This window comes from Bos grunniens, chromosome 4 (assembly GCF_055505025.1).
Source record: "Bos grunniens cultivar Pamir isolate PY7600 chromosome 4, Bosgru_T2T1.0, whole genome shotgun sequence".
Lineage (NCBI taxonomy): Eukaryota > Metazoa > Chordata > Mammalia > Artiodactyla > Bovidae > Bos > Bos grunniens.
In genome coordinates, this window is record NC_141168.1 from 25,465,594 (window position 1) to 25,484,465 (window position 18,872).

Below are 18,872 nucleotides of genomic sequence, written 5' to 3' on the forward strand. Positions count from 1 at the left end.
ATGGTAAAAATAAACAAGGTTTTTGAGAAAATGTAATAGAAATGTTAATCTAGTTTCACTCTATAGACATGTAGGATAAATGTGTGAACTTCTAAAGATTCTACAATGAATGCCCAGTCACTGAAGATTTTATCTTGGAAAACCTGAGTTTTTCTACTAGTCTGCTACTAGTGTTTATTTTATATACATGCAAGGGAAAGATTGGATTACGTCTTTCAGATTAAAAATGGGCAGAACTACCTGATGTAGGTAGATTAGTTTCATCATTAAAGAGATGAAAAGCTGTTCAGAAGCTGGGCCGGTGGCCTGTGCCAGGCCAGGCTGTGCTGGATCTTTGCTTTTCCACCTTCCCGTCCACCCCCTACTCTGTGGAGACTCAGCCCTGTGTGTAACCATCCTTGCACACCCTGTACCCCAGCAGGTGGCTCTTACCTGCTGACGTCCTCATTATTCCCAGTCGTCACTGAGGACTGCCTCATCGTCCTCCATCCTGGCCCAACTTCATGGGATCATCCACTTCCTTTCGTGACTGCTTGTCATCACCAGTAATCTCCCCAGCTCCCCTCGGCTCCCCACTTCCTAACCCTTGTCCACTCGTGGCTCAGATCAGTAAGTCTGAAATTCCTTCCTTTACCACGCCCTCTGGTCCATCCAGTTACACCCTCCTCCTCACATTTGTTCTCACTGAGACTCAGCCTGTTCTTCCTGTCTTTGTTCCCTCTTATCCATGTGTAATCCGTGGTCCAGGTTTTAAGTCACTCTCCTGACCTGTTTGTCCTTTTGCTTACACCTGCACCGCTGAGCAGTGTTGGTGTGAATCATACGACGAGGTGGATTGGTACCTGTTTGCGTAAATGGAGGGGTTGGTTGCCCAGTAAGTACTGCACAGCACTTGGACCCTTTGATTCTGGTTAACTGTCCTTCTGATTCTTCATGGTGCCTGTTACTAAGCTAACATCAAACTCACAATGCTTTTTCTCCTCTTTTACTCTCATCTGCTGATGTGCTCCTGCGGTGGGGGCTCTTGTTCCACCCCCCACCCAGCCTTCTCTGGCCCTTGGCATCCCTGACCTGATGACTTCTTAGGTTTTCATCCACTTTCATACTGTCTTAATTGTCTTTGTAGGTTTCATTTCTGTCACACTGAACTGCTGTCATAAGGCAAAGTACACGTGTCTGTTTTTCTGAGTACAGTAAAACGTTCCTGTGCGTCTGTCCTTTGCCTTCTGTGGCGGGAGAGCCGGAATGTACTGGAGGGTGGCAGGTTCCTGGCGCGCTCGTGCTGTGTGCGTGTGTGCACTTTGAACTTCCCTCCAGGACCTTAGCCAGATGCCATGCCAGGCCACACACAGCAGCCACCTCCCTCAGCTGCTAGGTGGTTCTGTACTCTGCAGAGATAGCGCCCTAGGGCTTATTCTACATGGTTGCGGTGGAAATTTTGATGGGCATCATTCAGATTAGAAATGGACAGGGATTTCCCAGAGTTCGATTTTATTACTACAGTGTTCTAATAAAATTGTCTTCAGTGTGGCTCACCTTTGCAGATTATCAGGGTGCAGCGAGGTGAGAGTTCTGGCCCCCACTTCTGCTAAGTAAACCTCAGCTGCTGTTCTCGTCTACGCCTTCATGTGCTAACTCTGATCTGCTCTTGGAGGGCGGCTGCCCACTCTCCTGCTGCTCCTTGTACATGCTGCCTCTCCGCGGCTCCTTACGCCTCTCACCATTTTCCCCTCTTCTCTTCTCATCTCTTTGGTTGCCTTTTACATAAAAATAGGAACATTCAGTAGACACTATTCATTGATTTATTAATTATTTCATTCCAGAGCCATGTATTCAGGGATGCAGAGATTTTGAGTATGACATAGCGCTGCCCTTGTGGTGGTCATATGGAACCACCTAAATGTGGGATTCCAGTACATTATTAAAGTCTGTGCTGAGCATTACATCGACACAATTTCATACGGTCTCTAAAGAATCCTGTAAGGTTGCTGAGACGATCCACATTTTACAGCAGAGGCTCCGAAAGTGGTCATTTGCTCAAGATCCCTCAAATGGCAGGTCACTTGGTGGGAAGACCATCTGAGTTTGGGCTGCAAGTCTCATGCTCTAAACTACTGTTGACGCAGCTTTTCTCCTCTCCCATGTTGCCTTTCTCAAAGGCTGCTGTACACCATAGAATTCATGATAGAGTAATAGACTGTTTACATGCTGAGTGTTGACTTTACATTTATAGTGAGGAATTGGAGAACTAAGTAGCTGAAAGTCATGTGTGGTGGTGTTTTTATTCTTCCATATATGGTGGTATTTTATTCAGGATGATTGCTGGATGGCAGTGTCCTTTCTCTGCCTGAAAATTATACCACCTTTATTCAGCTTATGGTGCGTTTGGTATCACTGTGATTCTTGTGTGTAACATATTCTCACCAAGGTATTTTATTTGCCCCTCTGTGGCTCAGACTGTAAAGCGTCTGCCTGCAATGCAGGAGACCTGGGTTCGATCACTGGGTTGGGAAGATCCTCTGGAGAAGGAAATGGCAACCCACTGCAGTACTCTTGCCTGGAAAATTCCACGGACGGAGGAGCCTGGTAGGCTACAGTCCATGGGGTCGCAAAGAGTCGGGCACTACTGAGTGATTTTACTTTACTTTACCTTCTAAAGGCCAACTTCAAACTTAGGCCTTGACATGCTTCACCACAGGTCTGATATTTTAAGTGGCTTCACAGAGGGTATGTCGGAACCACTTCCAGATCACTGAGGATGATGGTTTAGCCCAATTTTAGCTGCTGTGATTAGCTGGAAACGAAGTCCTCTGCCTCCTCTGGAGGAACCTGAGCTGACTGCATCCTGGGCTGGACCTGGCAACACTGATGTGCCCCAGCTTCACTGCCTTTTAGAGAGCTCCCAGGTCCTGACTGTCACAGTTACTACCCTCTCTCCCAACTCGTTGTTTTTATTGTTTTACTCTAGAGAAGCAATTTACGATTATTCTGAGAGACTCTTCTATAAGAACTCGCTGTTAATTTGTTCAGTAGCTGTTTCTTGAGCATCATCACCAGCCAGGCTCTCTGAGTGCCGGGGCCACGTTAGAGCACGAAACGAAACTTCTGTCCACTGGAGCTTCGTTCTGGTGTGGGAGGCGCCCAGGAAACTGTGAACACGTGCTGCGATGCCACGTGGTGACAAAGGCTGCAGTGAGAGTAAGGCTGAGGAAGGAGGTGGGAGAAGTGGAAGGGCGGGGCGTGCTGCGACGTTCCTTATGTCCCAGGCTGCACGGCAGAGGTGACAGTTAACCAAGGACCTGTGTGTCTTTGTTAGCTTGGGCTGCTCTAACAAATGTAACATAGATGTCCAGTCTAACGACTTTTATTTCTCATACACTTCTGGAGTCTGGAAGTCTTGAGATCAGGGGCAGCATGGGCAGGTGCTTGTCGAGGACTCTTCCTGATTTCAGACAGTTGCCTTCTTCCTATATCCTCACAGAGTGGAGAGAAAGATCATTTCTCTTGAGTCTCTTCTTACAAATACACTAATCGCCATCATGGGGGTCCACCCTCATGACCTAATCAACTCCCAGGGCCACCACCTCCAAATACCATCACAATGGGGTTCAGCTTCAACCCGTGAATTCTGGGGGATGCAAACATTCGGTCCCCAGCACTCGGTGGAGGAAGAGCACTCCAGGCACAGGGAACTGACAGTTCGGAGGCTCTGGGATGAGACTGCTTGGCTTGTCAGAGGAACAGCTTTGTCCACAGAACAGGCAACAGAGGAAAGAGCATTTGGAAATGAAGTTGGAGAGAGACCGAGGTCCAGTCCGTGTAAGGCATGAGGCGCCTTTCTGAATAGGGGAAAGATGTGTTAGGACTTGTTATTTTAAAAGGTCACTTTGGATGCCCTGGGACTGGGGGTCAAAAGCAGAAGCTGGTGTGGTTTAGGTGAGAGGTGGTGTGCCTGAAGCGGGTTGGTAGCTCAGTCTGGATTGGGGAAGATACTTGGATTAGGGACACTGAAAATAGAGCTGGTGCATTTTCCTGATAAATCATTTGGGAGGTATGAATGAAAGAAGAGCCAAAGATAACTCTGAGGTTTTTAGACCGAACAACTAGGTAAAGGAAGGTGCCATTCACTGAGATGGAGAAAGTAAGGGTTGTGTTGCAGGAGAGAGAGATGGGGCATGAGAGGATGGTCACATCTCAGGTCACTTCCAGACCTCTGGGACAGCTGCTAAGGGTGAGTTCTTGGCTTTGCACAGGAAAGAATTCAAGAGTGAGCCATAGTAAAGTGAAAGACGCTTTATTCAGGGAGAAACATACTCCACAGGCAGAGCGTGGGCCACCTTTGAACGCAGGAGGCCCGAGGGTATGGGGTCAACAGTTGTTAGAGGGATGGGTAATGTCATAAGCTAATGAGTGGGAGGAGTATTCCAGCTATTTTGGGGATGGGGTAGGGATTTCTAGGATTTGGCCCACCGCCCACTTTTTGATCTTTATAGTTGGCCTTGGAACTGTCACGGTGCCTGTGAGTACATCATTTAGCTCGCTGATGTGTTACAATGAGTGTATGCTGAGGCTCAAGGTCTATCGGAAGTAGACTCATCCACCATTTTGGACCTAGTTGATTCTGGCTAGTTTATATCATGTCATCGGCCTATGTCATTCTTTTAAAGTTTGTGCTCTACCCACTCTTGTCTCAGTTGGTAGGGAAAGATGTTGGTATCAAAAAGGATTTCATAGTCAAGTATCTTTTGGAAACATGGTTCTAGAGCATGATCAGGACAACTGCTGTAGACGTGACAAAAGACAAGTGAAAGTCGCTTAGTCGTGTCCGACTCTTTGCGACCCCATGGACTGTACAGTCCGTGGAATTCTCCAGGCCAGGATACTGGAGTGGGTAGCCTTTCCCTTCCCCAGGGGATCTTCCCAACCCAGGTTTCCCATGTTGCAGGTGGATTCTTTACCAACTGAGCTACGAGGGAAGCCCAACAAAAGACAGGGAGGAGGCTAAAGAAAATCATTTTTCTTTACTTCCCTGTCTTTCCCTCTTAACTGTTTTCACCGAGTTATTGTGTATTGTTGTAGTACCAAGGAAAAAACAGTTTAGTCCAACCATTTGTCAGTTTACTCAAACAACTGATTTGACATTTTAATTGACCACAATCATCATGATTGCACTGATTGTTCAGATAGAGTCAACCACTGTGTTCGGTTGAAGCCAGAGCAGTCAAGGGTGCATTCAAAGTTTCCTGAAGAATTTTCTCAGCGTTACAGAGCAGAAAGGTGGTGTTTTCCCTCAGTGGTAGATTGGCAGAATACTGAGTGGGAGGTCCTTAGGGAATACGGGTAGGAAATAGCAGAACAAGATGAAAAACTACTAACAGAGACTAACTTGAGAGCAACAAACAGATCAGTGGCTGAGTTAGAATACAGGGTATTCGAGAGGATCCATTTAGATTCTTTGGTGGGGTGGATTGCCTCATGGGCCCTCCCAGAGTTTAAGGTAGATTCTGCAGTGTAACTGAAAATGGCTAAGGGGAAGGGAGCTCAAAAGTCTTGGTTGAGAAGAATGGGAAGGACGGGTCTGCCAGTGCCCATCATCCCACAGTGAGGTGTGCAGGACCAGTGTGCCCTCCCAGGGCCCTCAGGGTAGGTCTGTGTGATGGGATGGTGCCCACTTCCTATGTTTTTTAAAATAGATTTTGGGTTTTTGTGGATTTTTTCCAGGTGAAATAAAGTTAGCCATTTCAAAGTCAACAGGGGCATTTAGTACACTGATATTGTACAACCACCGCCTCTGCCAAGTTCCAAACATTTTCATCACCTCTAAAGAAATCTCTGTAACCATCAAGTAGTCATGCCTTATTTCCCCCTTGTCCTAGCCCGGGCCAGCATTTTCACATCTTCATCTTTTTATGGGGCACAAAAAAGCAGCTTTGATAATGGTTGAATGCACAGGCTGCTTCTGACCAAGGAGCCTAGGTTAGGGGTGCCAGTGTTTTACAGGCATTGTTTAAGAATACCAGCTGTCCCCATACCTGGAGACCTTGGGAAGCTGCAGAAGTTTCCTCAAAAACCAAGGGAAGAGAAGCTGCTGGGCCTGTGGGAAGCTTAGCTTGACTCTGTCCTCTTTCCTGGAAAAAGGTGTCTTTGGCTTCCCAGCAGATGATCTTGGAAGAACAGGTGTGTTGAGGTGACCCAGAGGTTAAACCCACTTTAAGGCAGCTCTGCTCATTCCCACAGGACTACAAACAGGCACAGTTAAAGGTAGCATGTGAAGTGACCTTTCCAGCTTTGCCTGGTGTGCATCTGGCACCACCATTTGGTTGCTGAGGGCATCAAGAAATTACGTAGAGGTATGAGAACACTGGGCCTTCCCAGGTGGCTCAGTGGTGAAGAATTCACCTGCCAATGCAGGAGACTCCGGAGATGTTTGTTCGATCCCTGGGTTGAGAAGATCGCCTGGAGTACGAAATGGCAACCCACTCCAGTGTTTCTTGCTTGGAAAATTCCATGGACAGAGGAGCCTGGCAGAATAGCGTCCACGGGGCCCCAAAGAGTTGGACACAATTGAGTGACTGAGCACACATGCACATTGAATCATTAATGTGTTCTTTCAAACTAGAATGTATAAGATCATAAGGTCTCAAGACTTGGCCACACTCCTGTCATTAGAAAATGCCATTGTCCCAGATGTTCCAACAACCAGATGTTGGAAGCCTAATGGTAAGATTTCTAGGGCACTCAGTGAGCTATGTGAAGGCAGTAGAGAAAAATACACAGAGTAGAAGGAATTTTAATTCTTTTTTTTGTCCTTACAGACAGTATGTTTGTGTCCCCACCTGCGAGTTTGTTCATTGAAGCCTTAACCCCCAGTGTTACGGCATTTAGAGGTGGGGCCTTTGGGAGATAATCAGTTTAGAAGACACGAGAATGGTGTCCCCATGAGGGATCAGTGTCCTTGTAAGAAGAGGCAGCTCAGAGCTTTATTTCCCCATCTGCACCCCCGTGAGAGGACACAGTGAAAAGGGGGGCTGTCTCCAAGCCAGGAAGAGAGTTCTCATCAGAACCTGATCATCTGGCACCTCATCTTGGACTTACAACCTCCAGTACTAAGAAGAAGTTTTCTATGGTTTAATGCACCCAGTCTGTGGAATTTGTTATGGAGGCCTGAGCTAGTAAGACCCTGCCCCTTCATATTTATTCATTTGATGAGCTAGCTATAGGTGCCAGTTGTATGAAACTAGATAATTAAACCCAGACACTACAGTGGTTTGTAAAGTTTAAGTAAAGATTTATCTTCCCTTTAATGATAAGACCTCTTGAAGGGTCTTACCATAGGGTCACAAAGAGTCAGACATGACTGAGTGACCAACACAACACTCTGAAATTGCCTTTTAGCAGTTTGAGGTTTATTCTTCTAAATTATACCATCCAACGGACTGGCCATTTGCCACTTGTGGCTATTTTAATTAATTAAATACAAGTAAAGGTCACGTTCCTCCATCACATACTGGCCATCCTCCAAGCACTCAGTAGCTGAATAACCCTGTTGGACAGAGTAGGCAGAGAGCATTTTCATCACCACAGAATGTGCTTTTCAGCAGAACCATTTTAGATAAGTTCTATTCACACACAAACATGTGTATATATGCATACATTTATGTGTGTGGCTGGCATAGTATTATACATATGCTTCTGCAACTTGTTTTTTCCACCGAACAGAGAAACTGTTAATTTAGTGTGATGCACACGTAATATCATGCCAGGAAAATTATAAAACAGAGTGCATCATCAAACATAGAGTTTCAGTACAGTAAAACTTTCAGTTTGAAATTTTAAAGGTAGTTGCAGCATATCTTTAAGGCTTGCTCCAACTTTAGCTAGAGACATTATTTTTAGAAATAGTCCACTCAGCCTTGGATATGTCAAGAAAGAAGATTCAGGAGATGTAATTTGAGCTTAATCCACCATGCTTGCCATACATACTTACACACACGTTTCTCAAGTGTCCCTCTTTTATAACAGGGATTGTAATCTTTTTCTGTTTATCCACTATTCAGTAGAACAGATCTGTCCAAAAGGGTAGCCACTAGGCACATGTGGTTATTTAAATTAAGTTAAACTACAAATTCAGTTCCTCAGTTGTACTGGGCATATTTCAAGTAACCATTAGCCACATGTGGCTGGCGTGTATGAGTATTGGGCAGCGTGGCTACAGAATGTCGCCATTTTGCCAATGGTCCATGTGGACAGTGTCACACTGGAAGCTTCCTTCAAATAGCTTTCTCATTAAATGTAGTGATGTTTACACAGGTGATTAATGGGGGACCCTGCCCAGGAGGATGTGCCAGAATTTATGGGGCTGTATGGAGAGCTTGCCCTTCCCACTCAAGATTGTAATTCTTCCCTCTGAAGACACATATTCCTTCAAGTATTTGTTGAGTAGTTGGACACGACTGAAGCAACTTAGCAGCAGCAGCAGCAGTGTCCCATAGGAAGTTAATTGTGGGGAAGAATATTGGTACCAAGAGCTTTTCAAGGTTAGAATACTACTTTGTGATAATTGGTGATGTACACACGCTGTTAAATAGCACCTCTATGTACAAGGAATGTTACTGTTCAATTTAGAAAGTAAATTAGTTACAGTGACTGCAGACGAAAATACGTCGAAGCTCTTTAGAGTGAGAAAAGAATAGAATACTGGAAATGCATTTTTTTGGTGCAAAACGGAATGTGTTCATGTTGACTTTTATGTTAGAAACTATGTAGCCTGGACAACTTCACAGCAAACAGTAAGAACAGTTCTCTCTGGGAAGGGAAGCAGTGTAGGGAAGCAGAGAGCAGAATGGCGTTTCACTGATGCTCTTCTCGTCATGTCCCTATGTGCTTGTTAGAAAAAAACCACTAAAAGCCACCCTTAAAATGTGCAGAATGTAGGAAAGGTTGTTAAAGGAGATGAGGGTCGCATAAGATACAAACAGTTGAGCAATAGCAGAGGGCTGGCCAGAGCTTTCACAGCATGCCAGGACCCAGGGTTGGTACAGACTGCTTATTTTGCAGCAGTTAAAGCTATTTAACAGTTTTTTAAAATTATATTTAATTTAATATATTTTAAAAGGAAAAATATTCCTAATATTGATTTTTTTTTTAATGCAAGCTTTCTTGACAATTGTGGAATACAGCTTAGGATTTAAACTCTAGGAAATTATTAACCCAGAAAAACCTAGGCTGGGTCCCTGCACTCCAGCTCCAGTTTTTCAGGAAGATGGATACTGGTGTTAACTGGGTTTAATTGGAAGGGTGACAGGCTCCAGTTTATTCAGCACGTGCTGCCCATTTGTGTCACGTGTGCACCAAGTAGCGACTTAGCAGTCTACATGGCTGCTTCTCCTCCCTATCCTTCACTTACAGCTCCTACCAGTGACCAAGAGGCAACAGGGCCCAGCAGCCTAGAAGCGGGGCAGTGGGACAAGGTGCTTACTTCCACCATCAGAGTCTCTGTATTTCAGCCTTCAGGAGACCATGGCATCGAAAATGGAGTGTTAGTTTTTGAAAAGAGAACCCTGTAATTCAGTAACGCTGACCTTTTTCTATTAAAGCTTAGTTTCTTTTTCAGAAAAGGAAACTAAGGAGGAAATAACCAGTGAGGGGAAAATTATGTCCTGAACTGAATATGTTACAAAGGAAATCTTGTTTGTTGTGGAGTTTGAAGGCACAGCTTCCCAAAGGCAAGGGTAATTTTCAAAATGGTTAGCAATCAGTATGGCCTCAGAATCCAGACATTCAGAATGGATGCCCACTTAAGTAACTGGTGTTGGCTGTCCCCACGGGAACAGGCTGGATGGAACTGTGGCAGCTCTGTGGCCGTGAGACTGAATTCTGGTTAATGGGAAGTGTGTTACCACGCGATCCTTTGCAGAACCTCCCTTGAGGGCCAGTATGTGTCCCTTATGCCCTGTCATTTGTCATTCCCAATCGGCTGTCTAGGATGTAGATGCCGCCGTCCTGGACTGTGAAGTTGAGCCATAGGTGATCAAAAGACATGACGGCGGAGTGCCACACTCGCCTCCCTGGGCTTTTTCCTGAGGAAGAAGGAAACTTCTCTTGTTTAAACTGCTGGTACATTGGGCTTCCTGTCTCTCTCAGCCAAACTAACTCTAACTAACATAGGTCCCTGTCATGTTAGGTAGATTCAGTTTTATTTTATTTAAAACTCCCAATTATCCTGTGAACTAGGTAATTCTTGTTCTCATTTAAGGAATTAGGAGTTTGAGGTTAAATAAAAATTAAATAACTTGCCCAAATATACCCAGCTAGAGCCAGCCTTTGAATCCATGTCTGATCTTTCTGATACTAAATCACCAGAAGCTTAATCCTTGCTTTAGTAATTCATAGAAGCATGAAGAAGGGCATGTGGCATATGGTTTTGTAACATTGACGCTTTGGCAGAGCCCCAATTTTGTGGATTTTTTAAAAGGACGTTGGGTTTTTCAGAGAAATTCATTTGTGGCTTTTTGAATGTGACAAACATGTTAACACTTTTTCAGTCAATAATACTTATCAGAAAAGTTCTTTTTTTTTTTAATTTCAAAGAAACCTATGTTGTTTCTCTGCCAGTATTTGCTTAATTGTAATTTGCTAATGGGGATGTTTCATAGAAAAAGAAAATTGTTCATAAAGAGATCTTGTAGTTCATTTTCTTTAGTTATGTCTCTGTGGAAGAAAATTGGGGATTTTTTAGAATTCTTCTTACTCTGCAAGAACTCTAGACCATTGCCCGTATTTGTTGTGTGATCATGCAAAAATTGGAGAAGGCAATGGCAGCCCACTACAATACTCTGGCCTGGAAAATCCCATGGACGGAGGAGCCTGGTAGGCTGCAGTCCATGGAGTCGCTAAGAGTCGGACACGACTGAGCGACTTGACTTTCACTTTTCACTTTCATGCATTGGAGAAGGAAATGGCAACCCACTCCAGTGTTGTTGCCTGGAGAATCTCAGGGATGGGGGAGCCTGGTGGGCTGCCATCTATGGGGTCACACAGAGTCGGACACGATTGAAGTGACTTGGCAGTGGCAGCAGCAGCATGCAGAAATTAAAGGTAATAGGTTTTCCAGATGGTCACGGGGGCCAGCTTGTGCAGCCAGTATTACTGTAGTGTAGACACAGAACAGAGACCTGGGAGGGCTGTGAGCTGAGCTGCTCCGGGCTGGGGTGGAGTGGGCAGGCCAGCAGCTGCTGCCCAGAGGACAGGTAGGGCCCAGCAGATCTGAGGAGGCTGGTGAACCAGTCCAGAGCAAACAGCCATTTGGCAGCAGAAGCTGCAGTAGAGACCAGGCTCTTGACCAGCTGCCCAGGCTCCTGTAGGTCCTCTGGGTGCCACTTCAAGTTCACTCAGTCATTGCAGAGCGAACATTTAATTGGTTCACAACAGCCATCTCTGAGTGTATTTCTGGGAACACTTGGATCTTTAGGGTTTGCTGTGTGAAAAAGGGTCCTATGGCAAACAATTTTGGAGAAATGGTATGTTCTAACAACTTTCCTGAAAATTCACAGTGCACACTTAGCATTATAAAAGTCTAAAATGTTGAGAATTTAACTTTACTGAACAGTCTCTGAAACTTACTTGAAAGTGAAATTTGTATCTTTTTAAATTTAGCGTCCTATGGAACTACTTCATGACTGTTTTAATCATCAGTTAATAATTGTTTTGGAGATTGATATTTGAGTGGGTTGAGTTCCTGAGGAGTTACAAGATTTGAATCTTAATAACATGGGACTTCTCTTGGGGTCCTGTTTGCTCTTATTTTCCAGGCCATATTCTTTAAAGTTCAGTGCCTCTCTGCTTGTGTATTTCACAGAAGCAAATCCTGAGCGTTTGAAAGGCGCTTTGAGGTCATCTAATTTGGCCTCTTCATTTTCTAGTTGAAGAAAGTAGGATTTAGAAAGATTAGGTCACTTGCCAAAGGCCAAACAGCTAATAAATAAGTGAGGGTGCTGGAGCCAAGATCTCTTAATGTACCATTAGTCAATTCCTGGTGGAAATCACTGGAGTTATGTAGTTCCTTACTTTCAAGACTTCTTTTTTTTTTTTTTTTTTTAACAATATCCCTATTGGGATGGGATAAGACAAAAAAAGTGGATGTTTTCTTTCCCGTCAAGGCTTGGAAGAGGTAAAGTGAGCCAAAGAGGGTGTGCCCACAGGGCCAAAGATGGAGTTCAGTAAAAGGAGTCCTGCAGAGGAAAGCAGGAGCCTAGATCAGGAGTGTCCTGAAAGATCACCCTATTTGTGTGGCTGAGGATGACTTAAAACAAGCTCTCTTTTTGAGTTCCTTCCCCGTGGCTCCTAAGCAACAAACAGATGAACAGCTCGACAGACAGGTTTGCAGCTATGGTCATATTTTACAGGGTGGCAGCTGCTGTGAGGCCATCAGGGAGTGCTCATCAGCTGCCAGAGGTAATACTCCTCTGTTTTCCATGGAGGTAAGGATTTGCAAAGAATGACTTTGCAAATAACTTTGCAAAACACTTTGGAAATGTTTTTAAACAGGGCCTAGGATATTGACATCATTCAGTTCAGTTCAGTTCAGTCGCTCAGTCGTGTCCGACTCTTTGTGACCGCATGAATCACAGCACGCCAGGCCTCCCTGTCCCATCACCAGCTCCTGGAGTTCACTCAAACTCACATCCATCGAGTCGGTGATGCCATCCAGCCATCTCATCCTCTGTCGTCCTCTTTACCTCCTGCCCCAATCCCTCCCAGCCTCAGAGTGTTTTCCAGTGAGTCAACTCTTCACATGAGGTGGCCAAAGTACTGGAGTTTCAGCTTTAGCATCATTCCTTCCAGAGAACACCCAGGGCTGATCTCCTTCAGAATGGAATCATTAGGGTCCAGATTGCTTTGATTTACATTTTCTTTCTTTCATGGTGAAGTTGATAGAGCCTTGCTCATAGATTGCTTTTTTGGTATTATTTATTGTGTTAGAATGTCACCTGTCATAAATGTATGTGGATTTCATCTCGAGTATTTTTCTTATGTTTTACGAAATAATGTCTATAGTTTTATAATGAAACAACACTCTTTATCTGTTAAAACCAAAGCTTTCTGTTTGCGTGTCCCCTTTTGAAGGTGCTACATTCAGAATGAAAGCTATAAATCTAACCTCAAAATGTAAGGAATATTAAGTTTTCCTCCTGACAGCCCAAGAGAAGAAGCAAGCCATAAGACTGTGGTGCTGCTGTGTTTCTGTGAACTGTCTGGAAAATTCCTATAATACCAGACACTGGGATACACTTTGTAGTCTTTAGTCCCTGTTGTCATCTCCTGTGAAAAACTGAAAAGAAGATTTACCTCCGTGAAAAGAGATAGTACCAATCAATATCTGTCAACTCTGAGAATAAGTTTAACTTAACCAAACACGTAGAAGATAAATAACAGAATAAGTCTTATTTCTGAAAGTATTAGTTTTCTTCCCATCGCTATAGCTCTGATGGCTTTTAACAAGGCCTGGGGTATCGATCATGAATGCTTATAATTATTTATGTATATGTGAATTTATTTCAGAGTAGCTTTAGGTAGAGAGATAGCATATACCCCATGCTTCTCTTGTCCCCAGACGCAGCGCCCCTCATTATCATTACCCCCCACCAGAGCAGTACATTTATTATGATTGATGAAACTGCAACGACAGATCTTAATCACCTGAAGTCTTGGAGTTGTGCATTCTGTGGGTTTGGCCCAATGTTTAATGACGTGTATCCCTCATTATAGTATCCCATGGAGTATTTTAACCACCTCGAAAATTCCCTGTGCTCTACTTCTTCAGCCTTCTGCCCCTGCCACTCTCAAGACCACTGATCTTTCAACTGTATCCATAGTTATATGTCATATAGTTGGAATCTCATTGTATATAGGCAGTAACTATATTTTGAGTCAGACAATTTTTCTCTTATTTATGCTTCAGGGATAATACATGAGGGCCTGGCATGTTAGAGGCTTTTTTGAAGTAGAAAACTTGTCAGATATTTTTGTCAAGTGATTCCTGTGATGATTTTACAGTTTGAAGACAAAAGTTACTCTCTTGCATGTGAGTATTCCATTTTACTTCTGTTGACCTGGCGCCCAGACTTGATGAACACACAGACCTGCTTTTGTTTCTTTCTGCTTTCTCCCAGGCTGGCCTCTCTACCTGGTGTGTTCTCTCTGTCCCACCCCTGGAATCCCAGACATCTTTGAAAACCTTGAACTATAGCTGCTTGTGAAACTTTATTTAGCTCTTTTCCATTCAGACAGACCTTCCTCCAGTGTCTTTGTTCACAGTTTAATTATCACACTTTTTGACCCTAGTGTAATTATTGACTTACATGTCTGTCTCTCATTTTTCTAGGTACTAACTTCTCTGAGGACAGGGGCTAGGTCGTCTTCATGTCTGGAAGCTAGTAGGCCTTCAATAATTATTTCTGGAATGGAACTTCTCCATGTTAAAAAAAAATGTGTTTTAGAATTGCTTTTCATTATATCAAAGAGATTTTATCTTTTTGAGTTAGAATGAACTCACTCACCATGCAAAGTGAAAAAACTCATGATAGCATTCTTCTGAATTACTCTTATAAGTCTAGTGGACTCTGGTCATCACAAACACTACTGGAATTTTATCTTAATATTCTGTAAATATCTCTAGATTGTGTATTGCTAATTCTGTGAAAAACCTGAGACTCTAAAGTTTATTTGTTTCCAGAAGATTTAAGAGAGTTCCCTGAAAGTCTCTTAATGCAATGCAGGAGACCCTGGTTCGATCCCTGGGTCGGGAAGATCACCTGGAGAAGGAAATGGCAATCCACTCCAGTACTATTGCCTGGAAAATTCCATGGACAGAGGAGCCTGGTAGGCTACAGTCCATGGGGTCGAAAAGAGTCAGACACGACTGAGCGACTTCACTTCATGTATCTTCAGGTCCTTGTGGTATGAGGTATTTTCTTAGATTGACTTCTCCTCAGAGAGACATGGGCGTCTGTGTCCGTAGTTTATTTGGAAGGTGAAAGAAACAGCAGAATCTCCAGTAGTGGGTTACCAAGCAAGTCACCACTGTGGGCAGCTGGAGCCCTGCTTTGCTGGTGCTCTGGGAGGCCGTGTGAGGAACCTGCCTTGGTGGATCCCACCGGAGGGTGTAAGAAGCTGGATCATTCAAGTGTCAGCTCTGGTCATCCCCTGACTGAAGGCAGAAGGAGGGTGTTGGCACTCATTTCTGGAAGTCCGAATGCCCTGTGGGCCCCCTCTGCATGCTCGTGGCACAGCCCTCCAGCACAGACTTGCAGCAGTGGGCCAACGGGCCAGCGCAGCAGGGAGCCCGGAGATGAGCTCGGGGTCTGTGGGTGGGTGCTTGTGGTGCCTGGTGCAGACGGAGCCGTGTGGCTGCTTATTTGGCACTTCAGTCTTAGTCCTTTGAATCATGAAATACCGGATAGAAAGAGAAAGATAATTAAGCACAGTATTTTCTCCTGTTTGAAGTAACATAACTAACTTATGGAGAGGAAAAGGTTTATGAAAGGTCAGTTTGATTGAGTAGGCATTACAACCCCCTGCCTGTGCTTTGGTACCTAACTACTCCTTTGTCTTTGACTTTCTCTCATTATTATGAAGTTCTTCCTTGTACTTCATAGGTTTCTACCTGACGGTGACGTGGGCCTGTGTTCCTGGGTTTCGGAGGAAGGCACAAAGCCCCACTGCTCACGCTTATTCCATACATGCTCATTTAATCTTCAGAATAAGCCTGGCACGTGGGTTTCATTTACAGATAAGGTGACAGAGATCCAGCAACTGAAGATCCTAGATGTTTTTAGAAATTAAATGATTTACCAGGGTCATGGAATAACAGGTAATGCTGACCGTCCACAGTGGCCCTTCAGTTTGGGGAGGGGAACAGGGTGACACTTAATAGAACAAAATTTAGGATCACTGCCACACAGAAAATCTGTTCTTCATCTCCCTCAATCCAGCATATCCTTGAATAGAGTGGGAGGTAGGGACAGGAAGGTTGTCTTCTTACTGTACATATACCTTGCTCCCTTCTTCCCCTTCTCCTAAAATGTCACCGACTTCAGGTCAGGATGACAGCTTGTTCATTGTAATCTATCAGCCTCTTGGTGTAGATCCCCTGGAGTTGGAAATGGCAACCCACTCCAGTATTCTTGCCTGGAGAATCCCCATGGTCAGAGAGCCTGATGGGCTACCTTCCGTGGGGTCAAAGAGTCAGACACAACTGAGCACACACGCATGCGTCGTGTACAGCATTCACTGAGTCTATGTAGGGAAATCAAATGATACTCAAACTCTGCAAATACACACTGGATTTCTGTGCATTGCACAGAGTAGAGACCTACTAAGTATTTGCTGACTTTTGAAGCAGCAAGTGGTGGCCTTTGAAAATGTGAAATAGGGGTGACTGTGGGAGTCCCTTCCTCACACCATACACAGGCTGTGTCGAAGGGGTCCTGAGGTGGATTGGATGGAGGCAGCGTGGCTAGAGTACTGTCTCATGATCAGTGATTGAAAAGGGAGGCGAAGTCATATGGTAAAAGCCAGGCTGAGTGTTAAGTACGAAGGACAACGGTATAGAAGTGGAGGTACAGAGACCAACAGGAATTGAGTTGATTCCAATGCAGGAAGCCGTTCTGGACCAGAGACATAGACCAAAGCTGTATGTGGGGGTGCATGCATGCCAAGTCGCCTCAGTCATGTCTGACTCTTTGCATCCCCATGGACTGTAGCCTGCCAGGCTCCTCTGTCCCTGGGATTTTCCAGGCAAGAATACTGGAGTGGGTTGCCATGCCCTCCTTCTAGAGAAACTTTGGAACGTGTATAAACAGACAACTGCAAGAAGACAGCACTGTTTAACCTTCGCGGATGTAGAAATAAGTATTAAAAATAAATGAGGTGCTTTGAGCTGAGTCCATTTTTTTCTTGTGGCACCCCACTCCAGTACTCTTGCCTGGAAAATCCCATGGATGGAGGAGCCTGGTAGGCTGCAGTCCATGGGGTCGCTAAGAGTCAGGCACGACTGAGCGACTTCACTTTCACTTTTCACTTTCATGCATTGGAGAAGGAAATGGCAACCCGCTCCAGTGTTCTTGCCTGGAGAATCCCAGGAATGGGGGAGCCTGATGGGCTGCCGTCTATGGGGTTGCACAGAGTTGGACACGACTGAAGTGACTTAGTAGTAGCTGCAGCAGCAGCAGTCATCTTTAGAGGTGATCTATCTAGAATCCTGTCCTCAGTAATAGATATGGGCTTAGGGTTTTGAGTGTGTGTTTGTTCTATTAGCTAATAGGGCTGATAGAAACTGGGAGATGGGTTTGGAAGAACTAATTTCTCTTTGATGACAAGATAGCAGAGAGGCAAGGATGGAAATCCAGGTGGCTGGAGATGGGACTGGGCATCCAGGATTTTCTGACTGCTTGCTCAGTACTCCTGCACCATGCCATGTGTCCTTCACTAGGGAAGGATCTCTTCTATCAGATTATGTCACAAGTACCGTGTCCTTAACCCTTTTCAGTATCCCCTATTAGAGCACTTCAGAGAACTCGGCTGCTTTAAGGCACCATTATTAAACCTTAGTTGCGTAGATCACCAACCTTAGTGCATTTTTCTTCTGTTTAAATATATTAGGGCCAACCCCATTTCTTTTTTTCTCTCTGCAGTATTTTCTGTTGGCCTCAATGTTATATTGATCATTTGTTCTGAAAACTCTTAGTGAGGTAAATTCTTAACAGTTGTCAGTGATTAAATACTTTCAGTAGGAAAAATGTATGTGATCCTAAACCCTCAAGCTGACATCTGCTTAACTTAGAGGACACTGAATTCAGTTAGAAACTGAAGTAACTGCTTCATGGAGTAGCATAGTTACCATAAGATGAGGTTGAAAGACATTATCTTCCCTAGAATACAGCTCTGTGTCCACTTGCCTTGAGTTTTTGTAGTCTGTGCCCACATAGAGTTTAAGACCACAGTCAAAAACAAAAAATACCATGATTTGGTAACAAAATATCTCTTAAATTCTGTTTGATGCAAAACAGTCAAATAGTATATAGATAAATCAATGAAAACAATGTATTTTTGAAGGTTGAATACCTAAAGTTATCAGTGTGGTGAACTAACGGACCCCAAGTATTGTGAAATGAGAACTTACATGTTCCAGCTCTAAAACCGCAGTCATGTCCACTGGGGACCCTGGTCCTTTGTATGTAGCTGGCCTTTAGGTGCTCCATATGCAAATAGTGCGTGCATGCGGAGTCATTTCAGTTGTGTCTGACTCTTCGAAATCCTATGGACTGTAGCCCACCAGGCTCCTCTGTCCATGGGATTGTCCACACAAGAATGCTGGAGCGGGTTGCCATGCCCTCCTCCAGGGGATCTTCCTGACCCAGGGATTGAACCCACGTCTCAGGTCTCCTGTATTGGCAGGCAGCTCTTCACCACTAGTACCACCTGGGGAATGGGCTTCAGCCTGCCAGGCTCCTCTGTCCATGGGATTGTCCAGACAAGAATACTGGAGCAGGTTGCCATGCCCTCCTCCAGGGCATCTTCCCAATCCTGGAATCAACCCTGGGTCTGCCGCACTGCAGGCGAATTCTTTACCACTGTGCCACTGGGTAAGCCATATGTAAATAGCAGTACTTCTTAAATGCTAAAAAATGCCACATACCAAAAAATTGAGATATTGAAAAACACTTCCTATCCGCTGAAATCTCTTAACTGAGAGTATGGGTATATTTGAAACAGAAACAGCTCGAGCTGTTTGTGCGGTTGCCCAGGTTAACTGGGGAAAAAAAGAGAAAGGCAGTCGGTTGCAGTTTCTGAAGATGTACATGCAAGTAAAC

At 44.5% G+C, this 18,872-nt stretch overlaps 1 long non-coding RNA gene across 49 annotated transcripts in view; it reads left to right on the forward strand.

The window, feature by feature from the left end:
• LOC147373796 (uncharacterized) overlaps positions 1-18,872 on the forward strand; it is a 208,402-nt gene that overhangs the window by 80,492 nt on the left and 109,038 nt on the right. The window contains exons 6-7 of one of the 49 annotated variants that reach the window (XR_015162087.1): positions 12,405-12,479; positions 13,961-14,083. The exons of the other annotated variants lie outside the window; for them this stretch is intronic. This is a non-coding gene — a long non-coding RNA (uncharacterized LOC147373796). The remainder of the gene's footprint in view (positions 1-12,404; positions 12,480-13,960; positions 14,084-18,872) is intronic. 49 annotated transcript variants of the gene reach the window in all.